The following is a 19,186-nucleotide window of genomic DNA, read 5'->3' as shown; positions in this document are numbered from 1 at the left end:
CAAGAGTCATAAGAGAGATTTTTGCAAAATCCCTGTGAATATGAATCGGTGATAGATGCCAGATATTGCCACCAACAACTACCATACCGAATGATTTATTCACTAAGGGGAGTGTGGGGGGGGCGGTGGCGGGCAGAAGGGGGTGAGTTTCTAAAAAAGCTTGGGTGACATGGGAGGTAGTTATAGCTCATTTAAAAAGGTAGCACGCAGAAGAGAAGAGAAAAATAGTATTTAGTCACCTTTACAACATCAGTGGACATACCAGTGGTAATTTTTTAAAATGTAGATCTGCTGCTGTTAATATTCCACTTACAGCCAATTAAATATTGACAAGGTAATTCTATTGCAAGGGGGATAATGGAGTGTTCCAAAGTCAGAATGTGTCCTCCTTAAGGACGGGCATTATATCACGCTTATTACTGCTGCCCAGAGCTTACCACAGGGCTTGGCACAGAGAAAGCACTAGATAAAGATTTGTTAACTTGAATTGAAAAAAAGTTAGTAGATCACTACATCATGAACTCTGCAAAAGTATTTATGAGAATTAGGATAGTGATTATGTGTAAGTGGAAGCTGATTTATCTGTTATTCTTTTGACCTACACTTCATTAGCACAATCACTCTTCTGTAGGATGATGCACCTGAGACATTACCAGGGCTTAACGTATCATCTGAAACATCCAAGAAAAATTTGATTGTATTCTGTATAATTTTAGTACTTTTAGTCTTAAGGGTCTTTTCCTGGACTTTAATTCTTTGAAAATTAGCAATCCGTTAATGATATATAGGATAAATTGCTATAATCAGAGTCTATAATTAACCAGAATGCCGAATGTGCAGAGATTAAAAAGTGTTTTTAGATGGACAGAGCTGGGCTGGAATGCGGATTTGGCTGTGGCTAGCTTTGTGATCTTGGGCAGGCCCATTAGCATCTCTAAACTTTGGATTCCTCATCTCTGAAAATGGGAAGAATAACACCTTCTCCCTCCAGGGCTGTTGGAAGATTAAAGGAGATAATGTATGCGCTCTGCATAGTGACAGCTACTTGGCAATCCTTCACTAAGTGGTTGGAATAGGAGCAGCGGCCACCCTGGAGTCTGTCCTGTGTTCCCCACTTGTGGTGCCTTGTGATTATTGTGCGGACCATGTACTGGGAGGGAGGAATCCCTGGGTGTGTGCCATTGGGCATCCTGTATTTCTCTCTAGGGCTCACAGCCTTATACTAAAAAGGGAAGTGCTAGGTACGGAAAGAGCTTTTCCAGTGTTTGGCAGCATGTTATTAGTATCGCAGGTGGAATTAGTCTAGATGTCTGTTTTCCAAATATAATTTGTTACTTTCTAAGGTGGATCTATACACATACCTGTATTTTTTCCTCTAGTCCCACAGGCAATTTTAGATCAGTTCCCTGAAAATGCCATCTGTTCTTTGTAGTCAGAAATGAAAAGAAACTGAGTTTTCAGCTAGACTAGGAGATTTGCATTTGAATAATAGGTGTCAGATACCTTGGTACCCATTTCTTTTAAGTGTGAAGTTAAATGCTTGTGACTCCACTAAGTGTTGGGAGGCAAGATGTTAATATGGTAATTATCTTTTTCCTTAATGAGATGATATTGAGAAGCAGGTTTAGAAAAAATTACAGAATAAGACGCTGAGCAGGAAAGAAAGAGGAGCTGGCTGGCTTTCCTTTCTTTCTCTTGGTAGGGCCAAGGTCGGGGGAGATGGAGAAGAATCCATGTGTTGTTGCTTAGAAATTTGGGCTAGCTTTCATGGATGTCCAGACCCCTTTCTGTGAGCTGGATAAGGACTCAAAGTCTGAGGACACTCTGTCTTCTGACAACAGTGGGATTCTGTAAGGATAAAGCCCTCAGAAATTCACTGCAGACATGCTGGAGACATAATAGATTCTTCCCTAATCCTTCCACCCCTCTCCACCTGCAGTTTCAGGAGTTCCCCAAGATCACCCTCACTTCTGACACCAAGTGCAAGTTCTGAGTTCCCCAAGATCATCCTCAAGTTCAATAATTCACTAGAAGGACTCACAGAACTCAGAAAAGCTGTTATACTTACGGTTTGTTGCAGCGAAAGGATGCAAATAAAATTTAACAGAAGGAAGAGTCCAATAGGGCAGGATCCAGGATATAAGGCATGGTGCTCCCTGTGGTCTCCCAGTGGAGTTGTGCGGACAGCCTCTGTTTCTCTCAACAACACTGTGTGGCAATACACATGGAGTATTGCCAACCAGTTTACTTGATCCTTGGTGGCCAGAGTTTTATTGGGGCTTGATCACAAAGACACGGTTGATCATCCATGTAGCTAAACTTAGTCTCCAGCCCCTGCAGAGGTTCAGCTGATACCGTATGGAACAAAGCTCTCCGCCAGAAATCACTTTGTTACCATAGTCTATCTCGCATGGCTCAAATCCCAATGGTGAACAAAGACATTCTTATCAGAAACGACATTTCAGAGGTTCAGAGATTACTTTCCAAGAGCTGATGGCAAACACCAAACCTTGGTCTGGACAAGGTTAATCCTGTAATGCACACCACCCTGTCCTCTTTCAAACTAGAAACATAATTTAAGATCCTGATACAGAATTCAAGTGAGATGGCTATACAGAGCAAGTAAAGAAGTATCATATCCAGTCTGGGTTCAACTTACTTCTGGCCCTTGATTTCCTCGAAGCATTTGCAATTGTCAGTGACACTTTCTACATAGGTAGGATCTTGCCAAAATTGAGGAAATGGACAAATTCTTGTAATTCCACTGCCATTTTACTCAGACATTACCTTACCAAACCATAAAAGACAGTCTAAAGAATCCATGCAATTTGATTTAAGAGATTAATTATAAATACTATTTTCCTGATCCTGAGCCAAGTTGAAAGCAACATCTTCATCTTTAAGGGAATGTGCATATCCCTACTAGTGTCTACTAAAGGAGAGAATTCTTCTAGGCATGCAGGCTTACTCATCCCAAACATTGCAGAAGGCTCTCCTGTGAATTATCAACAAAATGGGATGGCTTCCTTCCTTCAGGTCACCCTATTCATTCATCCATATGAAGGTGTGGGAGAATGAGCCTTAATCAAGCTTTTCATCTTCTTACTCCATTTCAAGCAAACCTATTGTTAGGATGCTTTGAGCTGTTATCGAAAGCTCATGTCCCTCCAAATCTCACTCCCGTTTTGTCCAACTTTACTTAGGAACCATAAATCCAAATGCCTGTGGAACAGGTGAGTATGTAAATGTATGAAGTATAATATGAATGTAACAATAGATATTACTGGAGAGTGTGGCAGAATGGGGATTATCAGACTGCAAGAGAATTCATATACAAATCTAAAAATATTTTACAGGCAAATAAAACACATCTTTTGGCAGCCATGGCCCATGAATCACTGGTTTGAGATTCTTATAACAGAGGGATAGAAGAGAAAATACCCAAATATTAGTAGGATAAAAGACAGAGTTTACCCTTTGGCTCAACATTTCAAATATTTTCAGATTACGCAATCTGGTTTAGTGTTGACTATAAAGATTCGGTTTTCCAATTTTCCTAAGAAATTTTTGTAAAAGAAGAGAAACACAGAAGTGTACTTGGTATTGGATGGAAACATCAAGCAAAAAGAATTACTTTTGCCATTCCATTCATCTTTTATTCTGTATGATATGGATTTGACCCAGAAAGGAAGAGTCAATGAAAACTTTTGATTTAAAAGCACCTAAGATGCCCTGTGATAGGAATAATAGAAATACACATTTTAAAGTAACAGGAAGTAAGTAATAATATCCAATCTTTAAATTAAAATCTAGACAGTGGAGGGGCGCCTGGGTGGCGCAGTCGGTTAAGCGTCCGACTTCAGCCAGGTCACGATCTCGCGGTCCGTGAGTTTGAGCCCCGCGTCAGGCTCTGGGCTGATGGCTCAGAGCCTGGAGCCTGTTTCGGATTCTGTGTCTCCCTCTCTCTCTGCCCCTCCCCCGTTCATGCTCTGTCTCTCTCTGTCCCAAAAATAAATAAACGTTGAAAAAAAATTTTTTAAATCTAGACAGTGGAACAAGAATGGTAGAGAGACTTATAAGGTAACATTTTTTACATCTCCAATCTAAGGTCACACAAAGTATCCAATCTGTAAAGTATATTTATGGAAAGTAAATCTAGAAGTATCTCGTGGAGATTGAAGTAAAGTCCAGCTTTCTGCATTTCCAGCACATAGTAGGCATCAAATAAGTCTTTACTGAATGAATCAAAAATGGTTGTTTGCATCCCTTCTCAGGGTCCTGCTGTGTTTTCTAATCATGCATAGCCCACGTCAAATGAAAGAAGATAAACTGTGCAGAGTGAACAATAGCCATTGTCTTTTCACCTTCCCCCAAATAAGAATGAAAGACCAGGGTTTGAGGGGAAATTATTCTCTTGATAAAACTCCAAATACTTAAACTTTTATAAGGCTGACCTTCCCAGCGAGAGTTTAGATCCAAAGAGTTTCAGTAAAGAATTGGCATACGCACTCACAAGTTTGGGTGCTTATCCAAACTGAAATTAATCTCTGAACCTTATGAGGTTTGCTGAGTTCTAAAGAAAGCTGAGAGAGCCAGAGAGGGCAGAGAAATCACAGAGAAAAACTGAGGAGAGTGATCATAGGAAAAGCTGCAGAGACCAGAAAGATCACAAGGGTGAGGGGGGGAGCGGAGGAGGGCACTGAAAGGGGTTACTGAAATGGAGGAAGAGGATAAGGGAGGAGCAGAGGTAGCTTGGCGGGAGCCAACAAGGCCAGAGCAATCACAGCAGAGATGCTGAGGGCAGAGGGAGCGCTAAGAAAACAGAACTGAGTGGGGAGATTACAGAGGTGCAATCAGTACAGAGGAGGAGGGCAAGAAACATGCCCTCGAGAAGGGCTTGACTCCAAACTCCGACTGCTTAAAAGGCAAGAATGGCAAGACCTTTCATTTGGATTGTGATAGTTTGAAATCTGGAAAAGATTTTCCTCTCCCTTCCTTTAGTCTCATTTCTTCTCCCTTCCCTTGTCCCATCTCCTCTAAAAAAGAGGTAGGAGAGGAGAAAAAGGAAGTCATTCGATTTTTTTCCTAGATATTTTGCAGTTTGATTACCAATACATCCTGCAAGACTTAAAATGCAATGGTGAAGCTTAAAATAGGAATCTGACTTGAAACAGAATATAGGCTATCTTTCTCCCTTTGGAAAATTCCCCATCCTTCTTCTGAAAATTCCATGTGAACAAACTATTACATTTGAGAAGAAGCAGAAAAGCAGACTTTTCAATAAACAAAATGCTAGTAATACTACACCAAACTAAGTGTTTGGGTCTTTAAATATTAAACAGAAATACTGTTTACTGGACCGACTGCCTTTATTACATGATGAGACAATAGCTTGAGTGAATCATGTCAGTGAAATGCAAGATATTGTGGACTATTTAGTCATGCCGCAGTGCCTGGCGTCACAGTTTTAGCTCATCTCCTTGGAGCAGATGTCTTTCCCAATTCAATCCAGTCTTTTGCAGGTGAAGAAACAGACATCCAGAGAAATTGGCATGCTGTCTTAAGGACACTACTGAATAGTAAGACTTTAAACTCCACGTGTACTAAACAAAATTCTGACAAGATGCGTAACTTTTTACACCTTCCCAGTTTCTGGATCATTATTCATTTGTAGGCTGCGCTGAGGTAGGCTGTCATAGGTAATTGAAATTAAAAGCAGAAAAGCAGCTATTTTAGTCTGACCCCTGAAATAACCCCCTTGGCCTAGAATCTGGGTACTCTTGGTGGGATGTCTGTTCCATTGTAATGTGTTGATAAAAGCCAGCTCTCTTTTCTTTTCCCCAGACAGGTCTCACATGTATGCCCTAACCCAATCTATCAGGGCTTGTTTTGTTCTTTCCTGTGATTGTAAATGTGTGATGTTTAGTGAGACTTGGAGTGGGAGGAAGGGGTCAAGTATGAGAGTGCATGAATAAGCCATACCTATCACCAGTATAAAAACACGCGACTAAGATCATAACAGGGAAGGCAGTTATCTTCATATTCAAAATACCATGGGGAAGTTTTATCATTAAAAAATCTTCCTCTTCTCTACCTTGCTTTACTGCTAAATAAGAAACCAAGGCGGCACAGTCCTTACTCTTCCTGATTTCTTAGACTTGCTGGGTAAGCACATGCCTCTCTCAAACTCCATCACTAGTTTTCATTTCAGACCTTGGTCCTGAGTTAACACAGTGGAAACTTTTTAAATGGCTTCCAACTTCCAGCAGCGAGTGGATTACAACAGCTCCTCAAACTACAGTGTTATTGTACTCATGAAAACAAAGCTTTTTCCATCTGTTTCAAGATTCTTGCAGTGACTTTATTATTATGCTATTTATTCTTTTCTCAATAACAATTCAATCATTTAAAATTTCTTTAGTAATAGTCACGTGTGGGTCATCTGTTGGAGTGAAAGTGTTCACAACATTGGAAGGCAGTGAGAGTTTGCAGGCATCTCTCCCTGGCACATAAAATGCAGCTATGTGAAATCTTGTTCTTATTTATATTGACTTACAGGGGTGCCTGGGTGGCTCAGTCGGTTGAACGTCCGACTTCGGCTCAGGTTATGATCTCTCGGTCCGTGAGTTTGAGCCCCGCATCAGGCTCTGTGCTGACAGCTCGGAGCCTGGAGCCTGTTTTGAATTCTGGGTCTCCCTCTCTCTCTGACTCTCCCCCGTTCGTGTTCTGTCTCTCTCTGTCTCAAAAATAAATAAACGTTAAAAAAAATTATATTGACTTACATACATCAGTCTCTTTTTCAAACTGGAAGCTCTTCAAGTTTAGAGAGTTTGGTTTCTCCTCCTGAGCTAACTCCCCCTAGCCCATGGTATGACATACAGAACACAATCACTGTGATTTGTTGGCTAATAGGCATCTCCAGGAAAAACCATCCTTTGCACTCGACTTGGTATGGGCAAGCTAGCTTAACTTTTTTCAGTTACTGGTTCCGTGATATTTCTTCTTCTTGTATTTTCCAGAACAGATACTGGTGACTACTGTCTTTGATTTTCCCATGCCTACTCCTTTGTCCCTTCGTTCTGAGAAAATGACACCTACGTCACTTCATTGACTTGCTGGGAGGACCAAATGCAATGCTGTACACCATTCGAAAGGTAGGTATAGAAAACTTTACAAACAGGTGTTATTTTTATAGAGCTGTTTCCTTTAGTGTGAAAGTAGAGAATACAAGCAATGTACTTGTGAAACTGGATACAAATATATCATTCATAAATTTGGGACATAGAAATGTTAGCAATTCTATACATTCAATAACAATTAGAAACACATTTTTATCAGGCCAACTATCAGTAATGGTAATCATGGAAAGCAATAGGTAAGAGAAAAGCAATTTTGTGTTACTGTTCAGTGGACCAGAGATATGCAATTAGATGCAAGCACCACTTAAATGTGCATGATGCACGATCATATGCACACTCAGTTATCCTTACAGTCTCAGTAAATATCATCAGGTAGGAGTGTGGACTCTGGTGCAAGATTGCCTAGGTCAGAATCTGGCTCTTTGAACTTAGTAGCTGAGAGATTTGTCTGCCCCTTTGCTCCTTATCTGTAAGAAAGGGAGGATGGAAATAAGAGTACTTAACTTTTCAGGTTGTTGAGATGATTAAATGAGCTATGTATACAATAATAATCTTAGAAAAGGGCCTGACATATAGAAAGCACTCTGTAGTTATTAGCTGGAGTTATTCTATTATTTCAAACCATCTCAATGAATGGTCAGAAGTGTAGTCAACCATTCTAGGTTTTGTTCTCCAAGACATTTAACATCAGGCCAGGTGAACATGTAGGTGGTAGGTGGTGCTGTTCACTCACTTCCAGCCCTGGCTGAGCTTTCATGGTGAAGAGGTCAGATCCTGGATTCTGCTGAATGAAGATGGTAAGGAGCAGGAAACAGTAGACTGATGCAATAAGTGAATGTTGTACAAGACGAAATCAAACTAGATAGCCTGCCGTTGCCAAATGGCCAAAAGCAGAGGCATTGGGTCCTTGTCCCAGCTCTGTCCTTGACCAGCTATATGGATGACATGTTCCAAACTGGCAGTTTAGGGGTCGTGGTGGCACAGCACCAACCACGGAGCATGGCTGCTAAGGCGCCCTGCGTGGATGTTAGTTTCTGTTCAGTTTGGCCAACCATATGCAGTTCTGTTTTGTTTCAACTCCCTGGCTTTGCTTTAATGACTTGAGAGAAACAGCAGATTTTCATTCCTTTTTGCAAATATTTTAGCACTTAAAGATTGTCATTCGCACAGTTGTTACATCGATAACAAAGCGAGCCTGAGCCCTGCTTGAGCAGGGTCTGTTTCTGGGGAAATAGCCTGTCTGTTTCTGCTTTGCCTCATCTGCCATGTAGATTTTAGTTGTTAATTGGGGATGGAAACGTTTCCAAGTTTTCTTCTTCCCTAGGTATTGATCTTTGAGTGAACGTAAAGTCTTAACCCCTTAAGCTTTATCACCATGCTTCCTCTACCTTATCAATTCAAATGGATTTAGCATGTATTATCAGTATTTAGATCTTGACTTCCTTTTTACTTCTTTCTCCTTTAAAGCAATCTGTCTAGCTGTAAACCTCTTGTTAGAAGAGATTATATGATTGTTTTGTGGTTTTATAATCTGTTTGAAGGAGAAATGGCTGCACACTTGAGGATTTAAAATGATGTCTCAACAGGAAACAGCTTCTCTGTTGAAAACCTGATTTCTCACAGAGCTGCTTTTTCTTTCTTTTTAACAAAATTTTCAGATTTGATCACACTGCTACCAGGACATTTCATTTTATTTAAATGCAGCAACACAAACATTACTAATCTGGTTTCCCCAAGTTCATTTGCGCGCTCCCTGTCAACAATGGTTTTATCAGCCATCGAAATCTAATGGAAACGGCAGTGCTGCATGTAATCATCCAATAATTATAAAATAAACAGACTGAAAACTCAGACGCGTTTGAACAAAAGCCATCAAAGTAACAGAAACAGGAGAAAAGGTAATTAAAGAGCTTTCTCTATTCAGCTTTCAACATTACAGGTTTATTTAAATGCAGCTCTAGCCGGAGACTTGAGGTGGATTGATTGGCCAAATTTGTTGGCTGACACTATTCTGAAATGCGTCCCATTAAAAATGCAGTAAAGAAATGGAAAAAGCACAATAATCATGGCACCTCAAAAGCTTGCTTTATTTCTCCTCTGAGAACTTCTGTGGTCATGTGAACAGGTGACAGTTAAGAGTAGATGACAAAAGACACTGCCCTTTATCATTTAAACACCGAATCTTCAGAGGTCTGGGCGAATAGAGCAGTCTGGTCCCCGACTATAAAACTGTGACGTCAAAGGGTGGCTCAACCTAGGCTGCAAACCTCCACTTGAGTTTGTCACCTGCTTGGGAAAAGGAAGCTGCCTCTCGGAGGCTGTGATGCTTGAATGCAAGCAGTTTAGCAATAGGAGATTCAAACTTTTGAAAGAGAGGTAACAAAGCCCTAAGAATAAGCCCCGGTCATGAATGTATATATAGTCCTAGGGCTGGTTGGCATAGCAACTATTTCTGAGAACCCCGGTGCTGCTTAAGTAAACAGCTGAAGCACAGAGCGTGCCTCAGCTAAGCTGGGTCCATCTGTAGTATCAGCATGTGAGGATCAGAACGGGAACATTTTCTCCAGTGAATCAATGATATTTTGCTATCTCCTCCTAATAACTCCATTGTTCCCAGCACTTTGTGGCAGTCCTCTGGTTCTCTCTCTTTTTCCGTATGGCCATTTTGTTGAGTAATCTCCACATAGGTGAATCTGACTGTGTGGGTTTTGGGATAACTAGAAAGAATCTTAAGCTCAGTATCTTTCCTCTGTTATTTGCCAAGAACGTCCAAGGAAAACACATGGATGATTCAACAACAGCTCATTATGATGATCCAACAGAAATGGTAGCTGCTGAAGCTTTTACTTCAAAGTTCAGCACACTGGGTAACTGCAAAGGTTTTGGTATCAGACAAGCCTAGCTATGGTTTCTGGTTCCGCTAAAAAAAGTGGCGTGACGTCGAGCGTATTACTGATCCACTGGAAATGTTATTGATCCTTTCTGCAACTGTTTTCTCAAATGTAAAATGAGGATAGTGAGGATAATGAATACCCCATGGGCATTTGAGAACTAAATAAGATATTGTATTTAAGATACTACATGCAGTACTCAAGAAATGGTAGTGCTAACAGACCTTTCTGGGTTCCTACCCAATGGCATTTTAGAACTTGATGTGTCCAGTGCTTTTTCACGTGATTCAGCAATAACTCCTGATTTGTCTAAGCCAAGTATTGTGGTCTCATTCCACTCATTAGTGACTGATTTGTGGTGGATATGTGGGCCTAGTTCTTGCCACCGATATAGGGAGTTCTTGGAAGACAGGTTAGTGGTAAGAGATTAGATCCACTCAGACTATGATAGTAAGGGACTCCCACAGGTTTCAAGGTTACAGAGTAGATGAGAAAACACATTATGAGAGCTTTTATGTATTTTTAGTGGATGCCCTTAGATACCCAGGATTTGTAAGTAACAATTGGAAATTTTTGTTTGGGCTGGGCTTCATTATATGTGATACTCTTCTGGAACTGAACTCTGCAAACCATTTTTTTTTTTGTAAGCATTTTAAAAGTATATGCTATAATGCTTTGAAAAGAATATATAGTTGAATAATTTACCCATATCTTATTTTTGTGGCGAAAGGATAAAAAGCAAAACAGGACAAAAGAAAACACAACACCTTAATCTCTTAGAAACTTTTGAGTTCTTCTCAGAAAGTTCTTTTGAGAGAATGTAAGGGTTATAACTAATAGGTCTTTTCCTTCCCTACCACCCATTTCTGATGAGGGAAGAATGGGAAAGAATCCATGGTGAGCCCAATCGGAGTCACTTTTATTAGTATCAAAACATCTGTGATTCCTGAGAAAAATGAACTGAGTATCATCGTAATTCTGAATGTCTGGAAAAGAATTCTGAATGTTTTATATCCACACTCCCCTACCTTGGTCTTCCTTATAAATCTTTTCCCCAAAAATAGTTCTTCTAAGTCCAAAATGATTTATTTTTATCTTGCTGTTACCCCTGATAATTTTAAAGTTTTGTGTTTCCAAAAATTTGTATTGTTTTCATGAGTCATATCTTTTTTTCTGATTATTGTAAGTTAAGGTTTTTCTTACTCTGTAAAACTCAGGACTCTATAAAGAAGAATGAGATAACAAAGGATGAAAGCTAGTGTCTGTGAGCCGTGAGTTCTGTTCCTTGGGAGTTTCACTGAATAATCTTCTACTAATATGATGCATGATATTGTCTTGGCAGTTTATTATATTGAGGCAATAGAACATAACAGATTGGAAGGACTATCTTGATCTATTATATCAAGAATCCACAATTTATAGCTCTGTCTATTTGTTGGTAAAAAGACACTCCCCAAGAGAAGGCTTGTACATACATGTAGTGATAAGAATGTGGTCCTTTAAAAATGTTTTGGATATGCTTACATTTGTACGGGGCCCGTGATTAGGACAAAAATTCCTTGTGTTTTATGTAAACACACAAAATACGTGTATTTGTTAAATACACCTTATTAAGTTTATCCTCCACAATAACCCAGTGAGGTAAGTTATGTGAAATCTCAATGCAGAGATGAAAAGCCTGAGGTACAGAGGAAGTTAGATAACTTGCCTAAAGTCACATAGCAAATGAGTGGCAGAGGGACTCCACCTCAGGTCTTTTGATTCTTAATGGTATTGTTTAATTTATTTTTTCTTCAGAGCTGCTTCTCCGGGTATGTGTGGTTTAGCCTAGGGCTAACACTTTATTCATAACCACTTGTAATACAAATTTTTGGAGATGTTGTTGTTTGTCTTCAGGCTACGGTTGAAGGCTGGTCAGTTTCTGTTCTCAAAGAAAAACAACTAGGTAAGTCCAACATCTTCACCTTTCCCTATGGATCTCCCACCCTCCAGGCCTACTCTGCATCCACCCTAATTGCGGACCAGACACCAAACAACAAGGGAACACCCATACCCTCAGAAATGAGGAATTATTCAAATGATCCGATCCATAGGAGGGGCAAAAAACCTAGCTAACCCCAACCTACCTGCGTTACTTAAGCCGCATCCTCCGTCTCCAGCCTGACTTTACTTGGGTCCAATCACTTATGTGGCCCTGCCTGGCAGCCTTCTCTCACTTCGAGTTGAAGTAATAGAGTTTTGCCTTTCATCTCTCTGAGTTTCAGTGGGTTGTGTCTTGTCCTGAAAAGAATCTTCAAATCTTACACACCACCACTTTGGAGTTTAAATATGTCTCTAACCTTTTCAGATAAACTGTGATATAACTGGAAAAGCTTTGGATAGAGAGACAGGTATCTGAGCTTCTACTATAGGCTTTGTGTGGCCTTAAGCAGTTTATTAAACCTCTCTGATTCTCAGCTTTCTCACCTATGAGATGAGCAGTCCTCTTCAAAGCAATGGTTCCTGTTTTGGGTTGGAATTCTATCATTTTTGTGGTATAAATTGGTTTTGCCAAAGTACAAGGGTATCTGAGGACAAATTGAAAGAGGAATAATCAAGGGGAACCTGAGTGGCTCAGTTGGTTGAGTGTCTGACTTCAGCTTAGTCATGATCTCGCGATTTGTGAGTTCGAGCCCCACATCATGCTCACTGTTGTCAGCGCAGAGCCCACTTCAGATCCTCTGTCCCCCTGTCTCTCTGCCCGTTTTCCACTCATGCTCTCTCTCTCCCTCAGAAATAAAGAAAACATAAGAAAGAAAGAAAGAAAGAAAGAAAGAAAGAAAGAAAGAAAGAAAGATTCAACTGGAAGTCAGTGCCTACATTCTATACATGTGAATCTTTCAGTATGGTTTATACACATTGAAGTCATGATAACATTATAAAACGTATCATGAAGAAGCCCTTTTGTCAAAATGATAGAATAGCACACAAAACTGAACTCTAGCTAATAAAACAATAATGACTGGTATCTATCTAGGCTGGTTGGTAGCCCATCATTATAGCACCAGAAACTTGCTTGTTAAGGGTTTTGAAAGTCTCCTTTCCAGGATGTAACCTATGAATTCCGAGACCATTTGTTAAAGTTCCTTTGAGATTGTATGGTTTTTTATTTTCCCATTCTCTCTCTCTCTCTCTCTCTCTCTCTCTCTCTCTCTTTCTTTCTTTATTTTATTTTTTCTAGTCAGAGACTTCTGAAGCTGCTGAAGGTGCAGATTTTGGTGTCATTGACCTGCCTTCCTCTTTGTTTGGCGGTTGATGAATCCTTGGGGAGAGATGTCTGCAACCCTGATGGAGGGCCAGAAAATAGAGCTTCTCTAAATGGCCGTTCCTGGATGCCTGATTTTTCTGAAAGATAGGCTCTTGATCGGGCAAGCAGGGACTTAATGATTTATGCTCTTATGCTCAACTCCAGATAAAGTTAGATTATGTCCTAAAGCGTATATAGGAGGAAAAATTATTAAAGCACTAGGATTGTCAGTGATAAATTAAAAAAAAAAGGGGGGGGGCAGATGAGAAAGAGAGAGAGAGAAAGAGAGACATTATTAAATGGCTTGTATTTGAAATGGTTTCCAAATTTTAGCAAACTGGGAGCAATAATAGAAGAGAGAGTCTTAAAACACTTGTGTGGCCTCATCCTCTTCCACCAGGCGTTCTTTTTATTCAAGGTTGAGCTCAGGGTTTTATGCTGTATTTATATTTTAGAACTGGAATGGATAAAAAATAGCATTGCTAAGGCTTGAAAGAAGCATGAGATTTTTTGTTTTTAACCTCTCGCTACCTCTTTTCTAAAGACAAATGATTGTGAATTAATAAGTTAAATAAGAGATGGGTTCAAGATCCCTCCTTGGGATTAGAAACAGAATTAAGAGTCTAAGTTATAATACCAAATCATTCTAGAGTGCCTGAGAGGTTCTGCTCGTTTTGTAATTGGTTAGTTCTCTCATGTAAATTCTTTAAAATACTTTCTCCTTCATGTCTATCCTAATTTACCCAGTCTGGTAAGGGTCAGTACAGGTGAAGAGCCATCTCCTTGAATGGAAGTTTCTCTAATGGAGCAGAACTTTGCAGATGGCCTCACGTCTCTTTACAATTTCTGTGTGTTCTCCTTGTTTTCACTGTGCTCCTCCTTCTGACCACAGTCACCTTTTTTCTTTGGAGGACTTTCCTCGGACTACTGTAACCACTTGGCCTGAATGTTCAAGAGGCCCTATAGACAGCTGGAGTGCCTGGGCACTTAGTTATCCTACAGAGGCCTGTGGCCAATGGGTGACTGGTGTAGAAGTACGGAAGCTCATCTCCTCTGCCTCAGTGCATTCCAGACTTCTGATGCAGGATCAGGTTGAAACCATCATCTGTGAGACTTTGAAATATTACCCTGGCTTGGCTTCTGCCCCTTCCCTGTCCCACTTTCCTCATTCCCTTAGCAGTTCATTTTGAGAGTATTTTCATAATGCAAATCTTATCTCAAGGTCGGCTTCTGGGAAAATTGACTTAAAACACAACTCTTCTGGTATTCCTTTTCTTTGAATTCTATTAGCAACCTTTATGTGGTTAAATACTAGTAATAGACTGTGTCCTATGACTCGCTCTCTTTTCATTCCAAGGGGATTATGGTTTCTCTGATGGTGGATGGGATCCTATCTAATGCCTACTATCTTTACTTAGTGGTTTTATCCTGCATCTATTTCCAAAAAAGCTTTACAACAATGAGTAGGTAAAATAAAACCGAAATTAGTGGGCAGAAGGTAAAGGATGGGAACCAAAATATAAAGGGATCGACAAGGAGGAAAAGTAAACAGCTACAGATTGAGAAAGGCAACTAAAATTAAGAATAATACTTAGCTTGTATTTCTTAGCAGCTAGGATAGAAAGGAAACCATGATTTTTTGGGTAGTTTTCAATGTTTAATAGCATGAGGGTGTTATAGTTATCCATTGCTCTGTAACAAATTACCCCAAATGTAAGCAGTTTGAAACAACAAACATTTATTGTCTCTCACAGTTTCTAAGGCACAGGAAATGGGAAGTGCTGTAGCTGGGTGGTTCTAACTCATGGTCTCCTAGGCTGTAGTCAAGCTGTCCTAACAGCTGCAGTCACATCAAGCCTTGACTGGGGGTAGAAAATCCGTTTCAAAGCTCACTCATGTGGTTGTTGGCAGGCCTCAGTTCCTCACTGGTTGTTGTCCAGAGGCCTGTCTTCTTCACCGCATGTGTCTCCTCATAGGTGGCATGAATGACCTCAAGACATAGCAGCTGGCTTTCCACGGAATGAGTGATCTGAGAGAAAGCCAAAATAGAACATGCTATATAATGTACTCGGGGCGATGATAAACCATTACTTCTTCTCTATGCCCCTGGTATCACAGACAAACCTTCATACAATGTGGGAGGGACTACACAGTGTAGGAATGCCAGGGGAGTGGAGATCCCTGGGGCCATCTTGGAGGATGATGACCATCAAGTATGTCACATATATTCATTTCTCCTGAAAGCTGAAAAAGTGAAAAAAAGAAGACCAAGTGTGTACAATTTTTTTTGTATGCTCTACATACTTGTCATATAAAGGTTTTTGAATGAATATTTATGGATATTCAAAATATACTAGCCTTCTAGGATGTTTTCTCCATAACAAAGAGTAAGTCAACTAAAAACTATTGAGGACAAAGTATCTGTACGAGATACTACATTGTATACTGATTTGGGCACTTATAAATCAATCTTTTCAAAAGTGTTGTAGATATGCCACTTCCTCTATGTTTCTAATGTGTAGCAGGTGCTTAGATTGCTTCAGCAGCCTCTCCAATGCACCTTTCTTTGTCTAAATTCTCTTCATTCTATATTTCACTTTCATCATGTCATTATTGCTTAATGGCTCATTACTAGTATAATAAAATCCAATCTCCTTGACTTTTCAAAGCAGAATTTATCTACCCAAGTTGCTATTCTACTACTTCCATCATGAGACCTTGACCTCAACCTGGAAGTATTTTCACTGTATTCCAAGTGTCCATGCTAATTTTTAACTTATAACTTGTTCTTGTTGCCATCTCACCTACTGAGAATTTCTTATTTCTTATTCTATTCTTTGTTATCTCCAAGTCCTTGTTGAATCCTCCTCTTCAATATTTCCTTTGGTTCAAGTCCTAGTATTTCTTAGGTGGATTATTATCTGTTTTTTTTTTTTTTTCTTTCAATTTTTAGGTACTTTCTGCTCCAATCCACTCTCCATATTGCTACATTATTTTTACAACGTGTCACATTGATCATATCACTTCCTTGCTTAAAATGAAAAAAAAAACAAAAAACAAACCACTTTAAGGGCTTGACACTTAGTAGGTGCTCAATAATTGTTAATTGCATGAATAAAAGATCCAGGTAAAGTGCCACTCTCTATTGCCATGAAGTCTTTACGTAATTCTATCTCTCACTTTGATCTTTTTCTCTTTTGAAGTCCTGTGATTATCTATATTGTCTCTATCACTCATTTTGATGTTCTATGATGTGGTTCTCCCGTTATCACTTAATTTATCTCTTTCCTTATTCTTCATTTGTTGATTAATTTAATACATTTTTTTGAGTACCTACTATGTGCCACACAACATACTAAATCTTGGGGGTACAATGATTAGGAAAAACAGACAGGCCTTACACCTTCATGGCCCTTAGAGTCTCGTTGCAAATAGGGTTGGAATTAAATAATTAAGGAGGGTATAATGATAGATTGAAGAAAGTGCTACAAAGGAGTGATTGCATGAAGGCTTATCACACAGAAACCAGCCTTAGACTCAGACTTCAGAGAGGCTCCTATGAGAAAGTGACTTTTTTTTTTTTTAAGAGAGAGAGAGCAAGAGAGAGCAAGCAAACGGGAGGGGCAGAGGGAGAAGGGAGAGAGAGAATCTTAAGTAGCCTCCATGCCCAGCTTGTGGAGCTCAACGCAGTCTATATCTCAGGACCTGAGATGAAATCAAGAGTTGGACACTTAAGTTACTGAGCTACCTAGGTGCCCCAAGAAAGTGGGGCTGAGCTTTTGAGCTCAGATTTGAACCACATACCAAAGAGGGCCAGAGCAAGGAGTGAGGGTAAAAGACCCTGTTTTAAGCAATGCAGTGGAATATATAAGGACTACATAATGGGATACAAATGTAAAAAGAAGGCCAGGGTGGCTGGATTCAGAAAGAGAACCAGGACATTAAAGGAAAAAAATGGCGAAATCTGAACAACGAATGGGGTTTAGTTAATAGGAACGTACTCATGTTAATGTTAATGGCTTTTGGGGTACCTGGGTGGCTCAGTAGTTAAATATTCGACTTCAGCTCAGGTCATGATCTTGCTGTCCATGGGTTTAAGCCCCACGTTGGGCTCTGTGCTAACAGCCCAGAGCCTGGAGCCTGCTTTGGATTCTGTCTCCCTCTCTTTCTCTGACCCTCCCCCATTCACTCTTGCTCTCTCTCTCTCTCTCTCTCTCTCAAAAATAAATAAACATTTTTAAAAAAGAATAATTTAATGTTAACGGTTTCTAAGTTTGACAAACATTGCAGTAATGGATGATGGTAACATTAGGGGAAACTGAAACTGAGTGAGCAGTATATAGGAACTCTATTATCTATGCAACTTTTATGCAAATCTAAGATTATTCCAAATTAAAAATTTACTAAAAAAAATAAGGCCAGAATGAAAAAGTTCAGTGCATAAAGGAAGAAGGGTGCAAGATAAGGGTGTAAGATTAAGACCAGATCAAGATTCTCAGGCACCTTGTACACCATCTTAATGTTGGTCTTCAGGGATGCCTGGGCAGCTCCATCAGTTAAGTGTCTGACTTCAGCTCATGATCTTGTGGTTTGTGAGTTTGAGCCCTCTGTTAGGCTCTGTGCTGACAGCTCAGTGCCTGGAGACTGCTTCAGATTCCGTGTGTCCCTCTATCTCTGCCCCTCCCCTGCTTGCTCTCTGTCTCTCTCTAAAGTAAATAAACCTTAAAAAAAATTTTTTTTAAATCCTATATTAAAAGAATGTTGGGCTTCATCTTGTAGTAAGGGGAAAGCTGTAATAGTTGTCACAACAGAACTGCATTTGAACATATCACTAATCTGGGGTAGGTGTGGAGAGTGGGTTAGGGAGATACTTGGGTGGGATGCTTTTGCAGTTAATCAGACAAGAAATGAGTTAAACTAAGGTGAGGCTGACTCTTCTTGGCAACATATATTTTTTGGAGTGCATTTGCCTTTTATTTGTCTTTTATGTCGATCATAGAATTCTGCACGTAATATCTGCATGACACATTTATTGAATGAATAAATGAATAGGTAAATAGATGAATTAATGAAAAAAGATCAGATTGGGTTAAGCAGCCCCTTGGCAATACCATGGTGACCCTGTCCAAAACGCAAGGGCTGGACTGCTGATTTCTGACAGAATCAATAGACTTTCCCTCATAGTTTCCCCTCTTACTTTCAAGGACCCTTACTTATTCCAGAAATGAGTGATTTCTTGTCTTACATTTGGAACACTCAGTGCTTGCACAAAGGTTTAGGGAGGAACACTGAGGGAAAAGCGGAGGTTCAAGAATGCTTTAAAAGAAAACTTGAAAGCGTTTGATACCTGGAAGTGCAAGAAACAAGTCAAGATGTGGTGAGTCATTGGCACAATGGCTTCTTTTCTTGAGCATATTCATCCTGCCTATAATTTGTATTTTCCCCTTTTGGCAATAGAAGTAATCTTAGCTTTCTTAGAGTCATCCTTAATTAGGAGTTCTTCCCCTCCTGAGGGAAAGTTTCTAATTTCCCAATAGATAAAGGAAGCCCAGGGAAGGGCTGCAGCGTGTAGGAAGAAGGTGCCCTAGCAAGAGTTGTTTGCTCACTTCAGTTGAGACCCAGCAGATTAGGCAGTGGCAGGTCTGAGTTTTCTGCAAGCCTTTCTCATTTGAAAAGACACTGCAGGTTTGTGAAGAACCATTCTTGAGCTAATTGGTTTGAAGATCAGGTGACTGATAGGTTACTTTCAACCTAGAGGAAGGAGAAACTAAGAATGATTAACATTCCAAGATTATTTCTGTCAGGCAACCCTGAAGATCCATTTCTCTCCTGGAATCTTTGTTCTAACATTTGCACTCACTGTTTGGAGA

General features: G+C 39.9%; 1 long non-coding RNA gene across 7 annotated transcripts in view; it reads left to right on the top strand.

Annotated features, from left to right (window-relative positions):
- The window catches only part of LOC123598296, a 157,107-nt gene that overhangs the window by 20,672 nt on the left and 117,249 nt on the right, over positions 1-19,186 (top strand). For all 7 annotated transcript variants that reach the window (XR_006712535.1, XR_006712528.1, XR_006712537.1 and 4 more), the window contains exon 2: positions 7,020-7,154. This is a non-coding gene — a long non-coding RNA (uncharacterized LOC123598296). The remainder of the gene's footprint in view (positions 1-7,019; positions 7,155-19,186) is intronic.

Source organism: Leopardus geoffroyi, chromosome A1 (assembly GCF_018350155.1).
Source record: "Leopardus geoffroyi isolate Oge1 chromosome A1, O.geoffroyi_Oge1_pat1.0, whole genome shotgun sequence".
Lineage (NCBI taxonomy): Eukaryota > Metazoa > Chordata > Mammalia > Carnivora > Felidae > Leopardus > Leopardus geoffroyi.
This window is presented reverse-complemented; position numbering and strand designations above follow the sequence as displayed.